This window comes from Pseudonaja textilis, chromosome 8 (assembly GCF_049901715.1).
Source record: "Pseudonaja textilis isolate UNSWEBS1 chromosome 8, rPseTex1.2, whole genome shotgun sequence".
Lineage (NCBI taxonomy): Eukaryota > Metazoa > Chordata > Lepidosauria > Squamata > Elapidae > Pseudonaja > Pseudonaja textilis.
The window spans coordinates 4411910-4429630 of NC_141997.1; positions in this window are offsets into that span (position 1 = coordinate 4411910).

Here is a 17721-nt window from a genome sequence, read left to right on the forward strand (position 1 = left end):
GATGTAAAGCTATTCAACACCACAGACAATATTGCTCCCCTTCAAAAAGACCTTGACAATGTATCAGAATGGTTGAACAAATGGCAACTTCAAATCTCAAAAAAATAAATGCTCTGTCTTACATACTGGCAAAAAAAATCAGAAAATAAAATACAAGCTGAATAGTCAAGACCTTGTTGATGATCCAAACTCTGTCACAGATGTTGGAGTACTCAACTCTAATGATCTAAGTGCTAGAGCCCACTGTACCTACATAGCCAAAAAGACATTAAGAGTTGTTAATCTAATCCTATGTAGCTTTTTCTTTGGTAATATCACACTACTAATTAGAGCATACAAAACATTTGCTAGACCAATACTCAAATACAGCTCATCAGTCTGGAACCCATATTATGTATCTGATATCAATACAGTTGAGAAAGTCCAGAAATATTTCACAAGAAGAGCTCTCCACTCCTCTACTTGTTGCAGAATACCTTATGCCACCAGATTTGAAATTCTAGACCTAGAAAACTAGAACTACACCGCCTTCGGTCCAATCTAAGTATAGTATATAAAATCATACATTGCAATGTCCTACCTGTCAATGAACACTTCAGCTTCAATCATAACAATACAAGAGCACACAATATACAAACTCAAGGTTAACCACACCAAACTTGATTGCAGGAAATACAACTTCAGCAACAGAGTAATCAATGTCTGGAATACTCTACCTGACCCCAAGCCCCCAAAATTTTATCCTTGACCTCACCCCTTTCCTAAGAGGTCTGTAGGGGGTGTGCATAAGCACACCAACGTGCCTACCTTCCCTGTCCTATTGATTCATTTTATTTTTCTTAGATGTATCCATTTCATGTATTCATAACTATGTTTATACTTATACCTATTATCTTGTAAGTGATTGACAAATCAAATAAATAAAATCAAATAAAACTCAAAATGGGTGCATTTTGGCCCCCTTGCTTTTCAACTTCTATAGAAACGACATGGTACAATGGTTAAATAAACCAAATTATCCCCCCTCCCCTAAAAATAGGTGATCAAAATATTGCCCTGCTGCTCTATGTAGTTGACACTATGACCTCTCTGGGACACCAGTAAGCCTTAAAATAGTCTTGTGAACCCTTGTCCAGTATTGTAATTACAATGAACTGGAAATAAATTATGAGAAAACAAAGATTATGGCCTTTGGAAAAAGGCCAAAACTCTATTCATGGTATCTAAATGGCCATAATCTAGAGCAGGTAACCACCTTCAAATATCTATATATTACCATGCAGACCACTGGCTCAAGAAAAGCATAAGGTGAATATGTGGCTGCCTTGGACGAAAGATCAGTGAGTGCCATCCTTAATTTTTTCCACACAAAGGGAGAATACAATGTTCCTGCCAGAATTAAGCTTTTTCTGGCCAAATCGATAGCACAGCTTCCTTTTGGGACCTTGCTTAGACCCTCAACTTTGTGTTTCACAATATTGGAAAAAGTTTAATCTAAATTTATTAGAGCAATTTTTTGTGTTTTGTCAAATGCACTTCTGTGCCTAGAGAGAGGATTGACAAAAGTCAAAGCAAGAATCTGTATAGTGTCTTTAAATCTCTGGCTAAAGCATAACTTCTTAACTTCTTTCTTTGCTCCATTAATCCTCCAAGACAAATTCTATTCATCATGGATCAAGGCTGTTGAGTCCAAATTTGCCAAACTAAGCTTCTCCCCAGCCTCAATACTCAAGTTGGACTATGACCAAGCAAAACAAGCCTTGCAACAAATGGTAGAGGACATCAAAAGGCAAACGGTCTTAGGGAAAGCTCCATTGTTTCTGGCTCCAGACGCCATTAGATATGTTATTACTCCTGCCAGCTATCTTAGCCAGTTGGAGTCAGCAAACCACCAGAAAGCATTTTTACTTACACAGTATGTGCTTCCATTGGCTGTCCTGTATGGCAAGTATAAAAAGATACCATTGAATGAAAGACTCTGTTTCTGTGGCTCAGGAGAGGTGGGGACCATTGGTCACATACTCCTTCAACGTTCCTTTTACAGAGAGATTTTGGGAAAAACATATCCTTCCAATAATTGCTAGGTATCCTGTCTGTTCTGACACTGCTTATCTCCAGTGGCTGCTTGAGAATGAACAGTCCATAACTACAGTGCAGGTGGCTAGATTCTGTGCAGCAGCACTGGGGATTTGTCAGAAACACATGTCTAATCTACCATAGATAGTTTATACAACAAATGTGGCAAACACTTTGCATTGGTTATTCCTTTCCCCTTTAGTATTAAACTGACTACAGGCCTCACAGTTTATGGATTGTAATATATAGTATAGTTAGACTAAGGCAGGACATAAAAATACATTAATTTTAGAGAAATAATGATACAAGTTTTATAGATAGTGAACTATGGAGTATTAGCAAGAGAAAGAACAAGGAAGTGTGAAAAGCCAAACCACAAGGATCATCTATTGGTCACATTTGCCAAGAAACCTAGTCTCGCTTGTAACAAAACCACAAGCTAGGGAGTTTAGCAAGATGGGTTTGTGACATCCAGCCATCCTAGCCTAGCAACAGGGGAGGGGGAAAGCTGTGTTTCAAGTAACTAATGAATGACTGACAAGTTATATTTCTGTGTGTTGCCCCTTCTGAAGAAGTATATAGGCATGTGCTGTTCTATAAGAAATTTGTTCAGAAGTGACTCTCACTAAAAAATACTCTGAACCTGTTTGCGCAAATAAAACCAACTTATTTTTGGATTCCAAGGTCTGAGTCTCGTAATTTCCTGAAACATTTATGGCAACTCTGCCAGGACTCAGAGCGATATTTCACTGAGGACAGCACAGACTGACTGGTGCCCAGCCAGGGCCGTCTCGCTGACCCTTCAGCTGGCAAGGATGATTTATCCAGAAGGAGCAGGTGGCACCATAGGGGTATCTGGTGGACAACCGACCAATCCAAGAACCTAAATGGAATCAAAAATAAGTCACGAAATAACACCAGCTGGGAAGAAGATGCCTGCAGGCAAGTATAAGTATTGTGGAATTGTAGACCCACTCATTTGAGAGTGGAAGAGGGAGCCAGATCACCCCTCTGGTCCCGGGATCAGTGAATCCTAACGAGGCCCAAGAGTTGTGTTGGTGGTTAAGCCATTGCAGTTCCTGTTGGTGACCATTGGAACATCCGGCATTACAAGTCAGTGGCAGTGTCTAGAAATGGGTGGAAGAGGAAGTGTCCCCTGGATGCCTCTTCAGTGTATGCTGAGGAATTTTAAGAAGGGAAGCCCAAAGGCAGTTTTAATCTAGACATCATTTCAAAAGTCCACCAGATTGTTACTGACCCAGATAATAGTCACCCAGATCAATACCAGTATATTGACCAATGGCAAGTAGTAGTAAAACAGAATCCTGAATGGCTTCGCAAATGCTGAGTTGAACTCATGAGGGTCTGCGTGACCCAAATGAATAGAAATCCCAGATCTCAGATCAAGGCAAGTCAGATCAAACCTGTCTTGAAAACTGAACCCTATGAAGAAGATAATTCCCACCCCCCAATTTTGATGATGGCAATAATCCAGGGCAGGAGTGCAGGGAATACAAAAGGAAATGCCAAAAACAGATCAAGGGGTTGGGCCTAAGCAACCTCTTCAGCCCCCCCCCCCCCCAAACCCTTGGTCTGAATGAAGATATGAGGCATCTAGATTTGTAGTTACTCAGTTGTTGGCTCCCCTTTCTGCTGATGTTATAAATATACAAGGGATTGATGGCTCTGTAAATTGCCACCCTTTTCTAAAGCCCCTGAGATGTTCCCTGAATAGAAGGGACATTGAACATCAATTCCGATACATGCCTGAGTGTCCCATTCCCTTATTGGGCCAGGACATGTTATGCAAAATGGGGGCAACTTTGTCATTTGAAGAAGATAAAATGGCACTAGTCATGAGGCATTCTCCAAATGAGATGTGGCAAGTAATGGTGGCCCAAGAGGTTTTAGTCCTCGATACTTGGCAGAAGTTTGATGTGCACCAGTTATGGGCAAAAGGTAATTCGCCAGGATATGCAGTGCATCATATACCACTCGTCATTCAAGTGAAGCCTCTGGCAGTACCTGTTCATCTCCGGCAGATAAGTTACCCTCTCCCCATTGCACAAGCAATTCAAGACAAAGAGGAGGGGCAGTTACACAGGTTAGTGAATCTTGACAAGAATGGGGAATTCTTGTAGTTGTTGCAGCTAACTTTCTTGCTGCAGGAGGTAGAGCAAACCCTTAGGGATGACTCTAACATGTAAGGGCGTGAAAATACCCTTTAGAGCAGTTATTGAGCCAGTGGAGTGAGGAAAACCTACTCCCCTGGACTAAAAGTTTAAGTAAAAACAGAATGATAAATTTGTGCATTGAAAAATGGCAAAATACATAATTGAGGAACCACAATACAGTAGGATCATCTGGGGGAAACAAGCAAATGTTGGTTGGGTAAATTAGAACAATACTTAATCAAGAGACCTACCTTTAAAAAACAATTGAAATACCGTATCTTAAACCCTGGTATTTTGTAAATTGGGAAATACCCGAGCCCCCAGCAGATAGTAAAATACTTTTGGCTAAAAAAGAAGAAATGTGAAACTCCTTAAGGACTGAGAAATAGGTAAGGTTGGTGTTATATTTGGAAACAGGCATAGGAGTTCTATCTGGAACTGGTAAGATTAGGGCCGTGTTCTCCATGGAGCCCATGGGGACACGTTAAACAGTAAAAGTTCTCTTTAAAAAGAAAAGTGGAGTTCAAACTTGCTCATGAGAGCCCTGGCCAGGTGCAAATGAGGTGTGAAAGAAGGTCTCCATAGATCTTGATCTTTAAAAATAAGCCAGCATTGTCTGGGAGATCCAAACTAGAAAGATAAGGGATAGAACACCCAGGGCAGAGACAGGTAGTAAAAATCTAGTGCTTAACAATGAGTGTAACTTCAAGTAAAAGTGAGAAGTTCACTAAAGCAATAAGAAAGAAAGCCCAATTAGTGAAACCCCAAGTTAAATACTTAGGTTATACTATAAGTCAAGGCCACAGAGCTATAGGACATGAGAAAAAGGAAACTGTGTGCCAAATTGCAGAACCAACTGACAGGAGTTTTTTAAGCAGTAGGCAATTGTAGAAATTTTGCCCTGCTAGCCAAATCACTCTATGAGTCCACAAAGGGGGGAAAAAGGGAACCCTTTGTTTGGACATGTGAACAAAAACAGGTTTTTGAGACTTTAAAAAAAAATAGCATCTCAAGCTCCTGTTATAGGACTTCCCAACCTTGAGAAATCTTTGAATTTGTATGTGGACTCAAAGAATAATATGGCTCTTGGATTCCTGACTAAAGAAAAAGGGAAGTGGCAACAACCCATTGCTAAAGAAAGAAAAAGTGGAGATTTAAAGGGATAAAATCTCCCCAGGTCTGGAAATGTTGTGTGTGTGAATGTGTCTGTGTGTAATCATTTCCAAACCTGGAGGATGAGACCCTCTAACAACAGTAAAAAAAAAAATGGAGCTTATTGCCTTGTGAGAAAAAGCTCTCAGAAAAGAATTGTAAGTAATGATTGATTTGCTTGGAGAAAGAATGAAAGAATGAAATGAAATTTTTGTGTGAGAAATTGGTTATGCAAGCAGTCTGATTACAGTATAAATGTGTGAGTATGTTGATGATGAAGAAAAAAAACTTTGGTGTAAATGTCTGTGTTGACCCCCATCCCAGATTAAAAGGGTAGTAGTTTCATATAAAGAAATTGCACATACGAGGAAATGAGAAAGCTCTCATGGAGAAACGTTTATGATTTACTAAAGTTAGAGAGAGAGGGAGGAACAGAGAAAATTAGATGATAAAAAAATAAAATATGTCAGGAGTCATTGCATCTGAGGTTCCACCAAGAACAATGGATAAAATTGCAAGTGGGACCAAGAAATTGTGAAATTGAATTTTTAGTGGATACTGGGGCATCCTGGACATCTTGAAGCATAATCCCTCTGGGATGCCTCATGACCCAGAATTCGAATTTCAAAATCAAGAAATAAAAATCAACCCATGCCACATGAAATTTAAAATTATAGTATGTAGAGAGAGAGATCAAATATCTTGGACACTTGATTAGTGAAGGGAGTAGAAAAATAACTCCTGCTAGAATTGAGGAAGAGACTTGGGAAAATTTTAGGGACCGTTAGGCAATTGTCGAGAAATTGAAAACAGCACTTAAAACAGCTCCAGTTCTCTCACTACTTGATGGGGGGGGGGGGAAGCTTTCTTTTCTTAGCTCAAAAAAATATATATGGGGAAATCTCTTAAAACTAGTAGCCTTCCTATCCAAATTAATGGACCCTGTAATACTGGGGTGGCCAGTATGTATTCAAGCTATTGCCGCCACAGCTCTCTTAGTACCAAAAAAAAAAAAAAAAGAAACCTCACATTTAGGGAGGGGGCTTTGGTGGTTATGACCCAACATCAGATCAGGAACATCCTGCCTCAACGAGCTCAAAGATGGTTAACCAATTCTCGTATCCTAAAGTATGAGAGAATCCTCATAGAAGACCCTAATTTGGTACTCTCCACAAGCAGTCATCTGAACCTTGCTCAATTCTTGATGAGAGAGGGAATAAGCGAAGGAGACCAACATGATTGTGTAGCACTACTTTATAGATGGAAGTGCCAAAGTAGTGGAAGGAAAGATGAGATGTTGTTGGGGATCTCATACTGTGGGAAGGAGGGTTTGCCTAGAACTGAGTTAACAGACAAAATTGTGAGAAAATATATTCTTGAATTGTCGCAGTCTCTCTTTTAAGGCAGAAAGTGGTCCTTGCACAAACACTACCTTGGACTTTGTTGTACATAAATTTAAGGCAGGACAGTAGGACAAGATGCATCAAGTTGAGAACCACTGATTTACAGCTATTTGCCTACTATACCCATCAGACCTCTGAAATCCAATATAAGAGCTATTTCTTTGCTTTATCTTTCAGTTGATCAGTGATGTTTCCATACTGTTAAAGAAGGAAAGCCCATTCAGATATGGACTGGCCACTTCTAATATTTGTTTTTTTATAAAAAAAATTTAAATTATTTGAATATGTCTTTGAAAGAACAATGTGGTTTCACGTGTTTTATATTTTAGATCAATCATATTAAAAGTCACAAATACAGCTTTCTGACATCACACCATTATTACCAAATTTTCTTCTTTATATTCTCATAAATTATATCAGTCTCTTTATTTTTAATCAATCTCTATCTTCCTAGATCATATATTCCTATGTTCAGCATATTTACAATTTAGTCTATTCATGTCAATTCATTGATCATTCAAAATTTCATCTTAGTTTATATTATCCCCTATTACATCCCCTTTCCAATATTACATTAGCCACTGTTTCATATGTTTTTATTTTCTATATTTTATTTTCTTCTTCTGCTACCATCGTCATTTCTGAGTATTTCTCTGTGTTCTGTATTTTAGTGCATAAGTCCAAAATTCTGTCCCACATCTCACTCATAACTCAAAGGTCCATCTTTATTTCTTTGCGTATGTCACTCATCTTTGTATTACTTATTCTTCCAATTGTCTGATATCCAATAATTTTTATTTTGAACCAGCATCTCTTTAATTTTTAATTTGAACCAGCGTCCCTTTAATTTTTAAAGTCAATGTCCTCAAATCTTTATTTCCCAATGTTAATCAAAGTCACCAACAATTCCAGGGGTAATGTCCCCTAATATTCCTTACTATTTAATTTTAATATGTTTCACCTTCCAGAAGTCTTATTGTAATATCTTCCTTTTATTCCTTTTTAATTTCTTTTTTGATTAAATTGTTAGTTTGCAGGGATTTGCAGGATTTTTCTTTCATCAACAGGTGGCGCTTTTAGTCCAGTTTCACAATCACCCTTTTTCCGTTTTTTTTTACATTATTGTTATCTTCACCAATTTTCAAAAATCAAATGTTATTTCTCTTTTAGAACAATTATTTCCAGCATTTAAAATAATGCCTTCTCATGCCAAATCCTGTCCAATTGTCAATTCCAAATTAGTTTTTTTCAAATTAATTCCTTTTAAACTCTTTGCATTTCCAATTCTTCTTCTATCTTCCAAACCACAGCTGATACAATTCTTTATATATCTTCTCTGTTATAGTCTTTTTGGGGTAAATAAGAATAAAGTAGATTCTTCTCACCTTTCTCCAAACATCGTTCCTGATCTCCGCTCCAGCACTGCGCTTAGGTGATTCTCAGCTGTCTCAACTTTTTAGTGGCCATCTTGGCCCGCTCTTCTCTCCACTGTGACATGGAGAGCAAGCTCAGAGTTCCCACAGGGGAGTTGTGTTCTTCCCCGGAACCTCACCTGGTGCCTCTCCTTAGCTTTGCCGCCCCTACAAGGCGGTTTTAGGCTCTATCCGGAGCCCCCAAAGGCGAGAAGCCAGCGCAGGATGGAGACATCTGTTCGCTGTTTCTGGTCTCATTGCGACATCAGCCGGAAATCCACCATTTCTAATATTTGTGATAGGGAAGCACTGGCAATTTGTTTCATGGGATTGCTATAGATAGTTGTGTATACAGAAAATAATTTTTAAATTTGCTTATTGTTTCAAAAATATATGTGAAGGTGGAAAATTTATGTGTTGACACATTCCCTTCATGAGCTATGCCTAGAGTCATACATTAGAAATACTGTATATAAAAGTGAAATTCTTGATGATAATTTCTTTTTATTTTCCATTTTGAAAGATTAAAATTGTGCTTATTTTAGAGTTCGCTTTGTGCTCAGGTCAGTGCTAATGGTAAACTCTAGAATGCATAGTTTTGACATGGATCAATGCTGGAAAGAAGCTTAGTCAATGGTTTCCTGGAGAATAATACTGGAGACAAGGAAAGATGAACCATAGCTTCATGCTCCTTTTTTCATATTATAATTACAGCAGAGGTGGGATTCAGGCGGTTTCGACCTATTCAAACAAACCAGTTGTTAATTTTTTGTACAGTTTGGAGAACCAGCTAATCACACCACTGGCTGACCCTACCCTCCCCTCCCCACCCCACCCACCTCTCCCAGTCACTCCTTATCTCACCTCACCTGCCTTGGCCATTCCCCTAGAGTCATGCCCTGTCAGAGTATATTCATTAACTGGCAGAAACATGGTTAACGAAGTCAGCAAGTGAGTAAGCATAGCAACAGACCAGCCAATGAGAGCTGACAGATGGGGTGTGGTTTGGCTCTGTGTGCTTTGCTGAGAATTGAAACTGAATCTAGAACTCTGCTCTGAACTGGAGCTGTAACATGTCTGCTTCTGTTTGTGTTTGCTTGTAACCTTTCCATGTTGGAAGAAACTACTGGTATTGTACATTTACTTATATTGTGTTTATAAAGAAATTAATGATCCTGCTGAATCAGTCATCTGTGTGTTTCCATGATTTGAATTTCTGCTGCAAACTCTAATATGCCCATGGCATAGCTGCTGCTGCTCTCTGATTCGTCACTTGCCTCAACCATGTGGCCCAGCTGATCTCTGCCTGGTGAGCCTTCCTTCGCTTCTTGCCCTGCTGCCCATGGCCCAGCCTATTTGCTTGCCTTCCCTGCAGCCTCCCACTTGGCCCTCATGGCCCAACTGATCTCTGCATGGGTGACTGGGCATATGGCTGACACTTGGCTTCCAGCGCCGGAGTGGGCAGGGAAGGGAAGGGAAGTAGCTGGGCTGCCGCTGCCTTTCATTGGGGTCCATGGAGTGAAACAGAGCTCCTCTTGTCATCTCTTCTCTCCCCTCACCAGAGGGAGGGCTTCCTGCCCTTCACTTAGCCACCTGCCCCCTTTTTTCAATGCATTTGGGAGTGTGGCAGGTGGGGAGAGGTCGGGGAGGAAGGGTATTCCTGACTTCCGGGCTGACTGGCTTCTTCCAGGCAACTCTTGCTCTGCCTTTCAGTGTCAGCTGTCAAAGATGAGGTTTTTGTGGGCAGAAGAGCTTGCCATCCCCTATTGCCCAGGGCCTCACTTTCCCAAAGCATTTCTTTGCCTACCTGATTTCCAGCTCCATTGCATTTCTCAGTTGCATTTCTCCCCATTGTGTGCAGGGAAACAAAAGTTTGTGGGACTTAAAAAAAAGTTCAATCAATCAATTACAACTTCTCATGGAAGAAAAAGATCTCACAAAGTTGGAATTGATTGAGTGATTTTTTAGTCCCACAAATTCCCCGCATATAATGATGAGAAATGTGATGGAGATGGAAATCAGGCAAGCAAAGAAATGCTTAGGGAAAGTGAGGGATCTGGGTGGTAGTGGGTGGGGTAAGCTCCGTGGCACTGCAATGGCAATGGAGCCACCTCTCTTCACCCTGTCCTTCTCTTGCTTGGGGGAGATGAGGAATCTGGGCAGTGGTGGTAAGCTCCGTGGCGTGGCAATAGTGAAAAGGGCAACGGAATGGTCCTCACTTCTCCCTGCTCCTCCCCCTTCCCTCATGCTGGCCACTCCATTTCCGATTTCTACTTTGCAGTGTAGTGCCCAGGATCCACTTTGATAGCAGAGGGATGGATGTTTCGGGACATGAGGCTGCAGCCGCACGCTGTTTTGTGACACTGTCCAGGAGGTTGGCTGCCTGTCTGGCCAGTGTCAGAAGAAAGGATTCCCTGTGGGGCAGAAGTTTTGTTTAGAAGGAAAAGCATCCAGAAACCAGTTTGATCATAAGTAATCCAAATATTATATCCCATAACTAGATATTTTTAAATTGCACACTTGTAGTGCAAGTAGACTTCTTTTATTATTTAGTAGAAACAAATTCTATTAACAAAGGAACAAGTAGGAGGTGGAAAATTCGGAGGAGTTGAAATTGCTGTTCATTTTCTTGGAAGAATTATCCTTCTGGGTTCAGTTCCAAGTGGGGAAAAAGACACTGGAAACATGGAGGCTATTTGGAAAAATAGTTTAATGGTTGCCCCTGCATGGCCTCAAGGGAGTCTGACAACCAATTAGAAACAAGCTCCAATTCAAATCCCAACAAAGGTTATAAAACCCAGGCACTCTCAGCACCTCAGCCTTTTCTTGATCTCTTCTTTCACCTTGAAGCATGTGATCATCCTCCCTTTTCACTCTGGAGCTCCAGGCCATGTGGTCCTATCCACCATTAAAACTTCCAAACAGCTTCCATGTTTACAGTGTCTCTTTCCTCACTTGGAACTGAACCCAGAAGGATATTTCTTCCAACAATTGGCACCCAAGCAGATGGGACTCCAAGCTAACCTAACCAATGGACCAGGACCAGATAAGATTCCTTTGCTGGCAAGCAGACCCATTGAGTCTGTGGGTAAGTTTTCCTGGACCTTGGCCATTTGGAAAAAAGGTTTTAAAAGAGTTTTGAGTGTTGAGCTCAAAGGCTGCTTGGAAGGAAGGCGAATTTCTGAATTTGAGTTCTTCCAAATCCGCTAAACGTGGGCCTGAAGGTAAAGAGGCGGAGTACCAGTACTTATCTGCAAGGGGCAGAGAGTCTCACGGACTGTTTTTTGGGGGGAGAGGAAAGAAGTCTGCATAGGCAGCTTACCCCCAGTCCGAAAACCATGGCGAAAAGAGAGGGAGAGACTGAGTCTCTTGTTTTTTTAAAGGGAGTGTGCATACTTTGTGGAATACTCTGTGGAATACTCTGTGGAATACTTTGTGGAATACTTTGTGGAAAAGAGAGAGTTTTTTGTGTTTTTTAAAAGATAGTGTTTGATGTCATTGTACAAGGTGCAATGACTAACTAAACCAAAGTCTCCCCCAGACACCTTTTTTTTCCTTGCTCTTGGATTTCTTGTGTCTAAAAACTGGATTGATGACTGACTCAACTAAGCCAAAGAAGAGGTACATGGGAACATGGGAAGCGGTAGTTTGAGGTCCCTGAGTGGAACCCCCCTGGGAGAGCTGTTGGAGGCTTAGGATGAGTGGCAGATGCTGACCCTAGCTGACATGAGCAAGACAAATGCAAAATGTATAAGTAGAGAATGGGCTTTGCTGAGGGATACAGGAAGACCAATGTGGTAAATAAAGGTACTTAGAAAAAGAAAAGAAAAATGAAAGAAAAGGACAATATATAAAACAGGATCACATGGGATTTTTTTTATTCTTTATTTGTGTCTCTTTCTCTGTCTTCTCTGCAACCACATGATTTGTTCCTTAAGATTTGTGCCTTCCCCAATTTAACTGAGATTTATTGTGGGAATGATCAGTGTGTGTGTAAATCTCAGAGTTTTGTCCTTGTTTCTGTGTGTGTGTGTGTGTGTGTGCATGTGTGTGTGTGTGTGTGTGTGTGTCTAAGTCTTTGTGTGTCCTCGAGGTAACTGTTGCAACTGTTAAGTGTCTCTGATCCCTTCAGATATGATTTTTAAATTCTTAAGAATTAAAAACACTGAGAGAAAATATCTTCTCCCAGTCTGGTCTAGCCAACTAGACTGGATGAGGAACAGAGTTAAATTTTCTCTCCTCTCTGTGCTTTTAAGAAAAACCCAAGGTTATTAGAGAATGTTTTAAGTTCATTTACAAAAAAAGTTTCATCCTTGCATTTACTGTGTGTTTAAACCTAAATCTTTTTCCTGAAGTATGTGAATCCAGTTTTTTCCTTTCTCATCTGTGTTAGGCATCCAGAATTGTCCATTGTAATCAATCACTCCGAGACAAGTATAATCTCCAACTGATTTATTAGGAACAGCTCTGGTACTTCTATTCAATTTCCAAACTGAAAGTCATTTTCAGCGCATTTCACAAAATCCACCTTCTTTCCTCCCACTTCTTACACTTCATTAATCACGAGAACCAATTAACTGCAGCTAGAATTTTTTAATGCGACATACAAAATAACCTTGAACCTTCCAACTCCTCCACCCCCTTTGCATTCCTTATAACAATCTTGGCAGCTGAATCTCAGAGCTGACAATCTGTTGTGTCTCCATTTTGTTGAAATTGATTTATCTGTTTAGTAACTGCAGTACTGATGTGTTATTTTCCTTCCTCCTCAAACCATGTCTGCAAGCTATCTAACCCCCCCCCCCCCGCCCCAAATCTCTAATCCTTTTTCAAAAAGCCTTTCCTTGTAGAATTACCAGCAAAGTGGGGAGGGGACCCTTGTTCTTTTTCTTTCAGCCCTGCAACATGTGGAAGCAGATGCTGCTCCCTAGAGACATTCCATCCATTGGAGCCAAAGAATTGGGTTTGGATCCAGCCTCCACTGAAAGTCATTACAGCAAACCAGAGTGGGGCAGACCTTCCCAAGCCTGACTGACCACTCATAAAACCAGGCCAAGCCTATGCCAATCAGAGACATGAAGGAAAGGACTTTGGGATGGACCAGTAAAAGACTAAAAGAGTCTTTTCAATCCCCAGAAGACAATTAGAAAGATTATGGGGGGAGGGTGGAAATTCATCGTAATGTGAAATCCATTGTAATGTTTTCTTTCTTGTATCATTTATATTGTAACCAGTTTGATGTACTCATGTAAGGATTGTATTTGACAGTGGCTGGCCCAGCAAATTCTCCCATGAGCTGTTCAGAGCATCCAGAAGTGGGAGGTGCTTCAGTCTCTTCTGGAAAGGCTGGGCTTAAAACTCTGGGACACTCCTCCTCCTCCATGGGACACCTCCTCAGCATCCCCCAGTTTTAGCTCAGCCTTCGTGGTAAGAGGTTGTGCACTCCCTGACTGGAACGGTTTCTGATTCAGCTAGTCAAGACTCAGGTTTGCTCTTGGGTTAATTTGGCTTGCAATTTTTTCCCCCTATTAATCTGGTGATTTCAAGGCTTGTGGCTCTATTAGGTTATCACCCCGATCAGTTGAGAGCAGTTCTTTGTGACTGGCGGAACCTGCCACTTCGCAGGCAGTCTGAGACAGCCACTTCAGGCAATTAGCCTATCTAATTCCCCGATCATCTTATCTTTGCGATCTTGCCGGAATGCTCGCAGCTACGGCTCACTTCTCCTTACAGGATCATTTGTCTAACATTTTGGAGAGTCAGCAACAGTGGCTGGTTAAACTGCTCAGGCATTTAACATAGGAGTTTCTGCCTTCCCGCCTTTTTAAATGTCTGGCTTCAAGTTCACGCCTAAATATTACAGGCGCCATTCCCCGCTGGTTTCCCTTCCTGGGGACCAGGGCAAGTACTTTCCCACTCCACTTTCCTGGGATTATTTCTCTCTTAGCCTGCTGGCATTGGATAAGCAGGCTCGTCCTTAAACAGGAATTGTTTTTGGATCATTACATTGGAGCGAAGCCTCAAGTGCCATTTCAAACAGCGGGACATTTTTGACAGGAAAGGATCCATCCAGGACCTGTATAGCTGTTCCCTTGTTGGGGACCAGGGATACTGAATATTTCTTGCTTGGAGCGCTTGGGGAGTTTCCCTTGCTGGGGGCCCTTAGATACTATTTCTCATATATACGGGCTTACATATAGATATAGGTATATGTATATATGTGTGTGTTTGTATATAGATATAGATATATATATAGACTTACACTCCTGGAGAAGCACCCTACTTTCAACCACAGGTGTAAGCACCACCCCTAAGTACTACTACTACTACTACTACTACTACTACTACTACTAATAATAATAATAATAATAATAATTTTTTAAAAAATTAAAGTTAGAGACACGAGATTCAGTCCTCCACAATGGAAGGTGACATCTTCTGCTCCAAGACAAATAAGTCCCGAGATAAGTCAGTGGGCCCCAAAAAGGCCTCTAAGGCGGTGGATAAGGATGCCCATAGATGGCACCAAGCCTTGGAAAGGCAGTGGCAGAAACGGGCCAGGGAGGTGGACAAGATGGCTACGACACAACATCGGATCAGGGCCCAAGTACATTGTTGGGGCCCTTGGACTTATCCACCCTGCTCAGACAGGCTATTTCTGGACAGCCTCCCATAGGCATATCTCCTCCAATGAGCACTGCCCGGCAAATCCCAGAGGCAACCTTCACCCCTACGGCCGCCGATTTAAGACAGGAGGAGGGATTACCTGAGACTATTCCCATCGAAATGAGGCAATGGATGGAGATAGCCATATAAAAGGGCATTGCAGCTGGAGTTCAGCAATCCATCCAGACCAGACACTTTTCGGCTACTTCGGAAGCGGGATCCCTGTCTGCTCTATCCTTTGCGCATATGGGACATCATCAAACTCAGGTATTCCCCAATATCCCTGACATATCAGCCCAGGGTCTTTGGGAGGAGGTGGAATTAGATGACCAGGATGTTCCCATGGAGGTGGGGTCTATCCATCAGATGGACTTGAGGTTGTCAGAGGCTGACCTACTAGAACGAGGAATGTCGGATGATGAAGGCCTCATTCCAGACCAACCTACCTTTTCTGGCCTTTTTCGTCCGCACCTCTTTAAATCTTTACTGTTCAAAGCAAAGAACACCGCTAAACTAGGCACATCAAGCCCTCATCCATTGTGAACAGGGTCTCAGGACGAATCCGAGGATCTAATATTCTCACAACTGGCTAATGAGGCAGAAACTATTCCTGTCCCTTGTATGTTTGCTGAATTAGTACAAAATCAATGGGCATCAGCAGCATCCTACCCAGCCACAACAGGGTATGATAAACACTATTATAATTTGGCACCAGATTTTTCAAATTTTCTCAAAACGCCGGAGGTGGATGAGCCCATTGTGGCACTGGCCTCTTCTTCAACCTTTCCCAACAAGGCCGAGGAAGCCCTGAGACTGGAGGAAAAGAGAGCAGAGTTGGCACTCCGTAGGGCGCATGTTTCTGATGCCTGGGCCATTAGGGCAGTTACAGCTGCATCCTTTTTTACACAGTCCTCCCTACAATGGCTCTTCCACTTGAGGGATATATTGCCGGCGTCAAATGTCAGAGCCCACCAGGACATTGCTGAGATTATTGCAGCAGCAGAATTCTCTCCCAACGCCACATTTAATGCAGTCAAATTCTCGTCTAGAGCCATAGCATCTCACGTATCAGCACGGAGACTGCTATGGCTCAGGCATTGGAAGGCAGATACCAAGCATAAATGCAAGCTGGCATCAGCCCCAATATCGGGGGATAAATTATTTGGCAGTGTCTTGGAGCCCCTCCTTATAGAGAATAGAAACAAGAAAAAAGTGCTTCCCCCTCTTTTTCGGAGGTCTGAAAACAGAAAGCCCCAGTCGTTTCAAAGGGGTTCCTTTCGGCCCTACTATCAAGGCCCATACGTTCCCAGATCTCAGAGAACATCAGGCTACAGGCCCAGTTTTAGACAGGATAGGTCTAAATCTTCCGATAGAGGTCAGCAGGGAGGCCAAAACAGAAGAAACCCCAGAGGTACCGGAGGCCATTTTTTTCGTCGCCCCAAGTGAGTCCTTGACAGCAGCTCCCATTGGAGGGCGGCTAAAATTGTTTGATGATCAATGGGACAGGTCCACCTCTGATGCGTGGGTCAGGGAGTCTGTTAGGTTTGGTTTGGCGCTAGAGTTTCAATCCTCCCCTCCGAACTTTTTCATTAGGAGACCTAGGTCCATGGACCCCATTAAGAGAGCGTTGATGCAGGAGGCTATCAATCATCTTCTGCATATTCGGGCCATTAGAGAGATCCCATCTGAACAACGGGGTGAAGGCTGTTACTCTCTATTGTTTGTGGTCCCAAAGAGTTTGGGGGGCTGGAGGGCAATTCTGGACCTCAAACGTCTGAACAGATCATTGGTTTATTGAAAATTCAAAATGACTACTCTCCAGTACATTCTGCTCAGCATCAGAGAGAATGATGTCGTGACCTCTATAGATCTGACAGAGGCTTATCTACATATACCAATTAGACCTGCTCACTACAAATACCTTAGATTTTGCTATTGTGATCAGCACTACAAATATATCGCCCAACCATTTGGTCTGTCTTCGGCCCCTATGACTTTTACCAAGGTCCTAGTGGCTTTGGCTGACTCCCTCAGGATCAAATCTATTTGTTTACAGTGTTATCTGGATGATATTTTAATTTTGTCATCTTCCAGACATCAAGCAAATTTGGATACCAAGATTACTCTGGAGACCCTTCAAGGTCACGGCTTTTCCATAAATTGGGATAAAAGCCATTTGATCCCTTCAACTAGGTTAGTTCATTTAGGGGCAGTGATAGATACCGTGGAGGGCAAGGTTTTTCTCTCTCAGGACAGGTTGAATAATATCCAGTCTTTGGCCAGAGAGATCAGAGCCTTAAAGAGGGTTTCGCTGGCAGTTCGGTCTCAACTGTTAGGGAAACTGATTTCTTGTATTTCCATTGTGCCTTGGGCTCGATTCCATTCTAGAGATCTGCAATGGTTCCTGCTACCTTTCCAGTGATCCGGAAGACCCACTTCCAACGTCTGGATAAAGGTACCACACAATGTTCTCCGATCGCTCCGCTGGTGGTCGGAAAATATGATAAACAAGGGGTGTCCTTTCAAGGAACCTTGCAGGGCAACGATTACAACCGATGCCAGCCTGGTAGGATGGGGAGCTCACTTCCAATCCCACACTGCACAGGGAAGTTGGACTATTTCAGAACAATCACAAAGCATCAACCTGTTGGAGCTACGAGCAGTTCATCTGGCATTACGCAGTTTTCTACCCCTTTTCCAATCATGCCACATTCTGGTCTTGACAGACAATATCACAGCCAAGGCCCACGTTAACAGACAGGGGGGTACCCACTCCAAACTTCTGATGCTGGAGATGGCCAGGTTGTTCAAGTGGGCTGAGGCCAATCTGTTGTTGCT